General features: G+C 46.6%; 1 pseudogene across 1 annotated transcript; it reads left to right on the forward strand.

Annotated features, from left to right (window-relative positions):
- LOC308592041 (large ribosomal subunit protein eL33 pseudogene) lies at nucleotides 1-425 on the forward strand (annotated as a pseudogene). Its single transcript has one exon. The product of its transcript is annotated as a large ribosomal subunit protein eL33 pseudogene (transcript).
- The last annotated feature ends 419 nt before the right edge of the window (nucleotides 426-844 follow it).

Consider the following 844-nt stretch of genomic DNA (forward strand, 5'->3'; position numbering starts at 1 on the left):
CCAGCCTGGGTGGGCGTAGCGGGGCCTGCTGGGAACAGGACTTCAAGACAACACCATGACTGGCAAGTTGTGGTCCAAGGCCAATTTTGCTGGCTACAAGCGAGGTCTTCGAAACCAGAGAGAGCACGCAGCTCTTCTGAAAATTGGGGGAGTTTATTCCCATAATGAGACAGAATTCTATTTGGGCAAGAAATGTGCCTATGTGTACAAAGCAAAAAACAACACCGTGACTCCTGGCGGCAAACCCAACAGGGTGATCTGGGGAAAGGTGACCCATGCCCATAGAAGCAGCGGCATGGTGTGAGCAAAGTTCTGCTCCAACCTACCTGCCAAAGCCCTTGGACACAGGATCCGAGTGGTGCTGTATCCATCTAGAGTCTAAATTTAGAGTGAAAATGAAATTAAGACTGTATTCCACTTTTGTATATTTGGTCTTGCCTTGCCTTTTTGTTTTCTGTCCTTGAGGCTCAGTTGCAGGAAAACACTGTTCTACAATCAGAAGAGTCTTTGTTGCTTTTAAGGCATTGAAGCAACAGATTATTTTAAAAACAAAGCTGTGGTCCATGTTCCTGGCAGCAACTCACCCCCAACATCCCTGCTCCTCTTTTATAGTAGTGAGGTTTTCTAAAATGCTGTGACCTTACCGTTCAGAGAATAATGCTATCAATGACTACAAAGGTTATTCTAGGCCATGGGTAGGCAAACTAAGGCCCGGAGGCCAGATCTGGCCCCATCGCCTTCTAAATCCGGCCCGCGGACGGTCCAGGAATTAGCGTGTTTTTACATGACTAGATTGTGTGCTTTTATTTAAAATGCATCTCTGGGTTGTTTATGGGGCATAGGA

Source organism: Podarcis bocagei (assembly GCF_964188305.1).
Source record: "Podarcis bocagei genome assembly, chromosome: 7".
Lineage (NCBI taxonomy): Eukaryota > Metazoa > Chordata > Lepidosauria > Squamata > Lacertidae > Podarcis > Podarcis bocagei.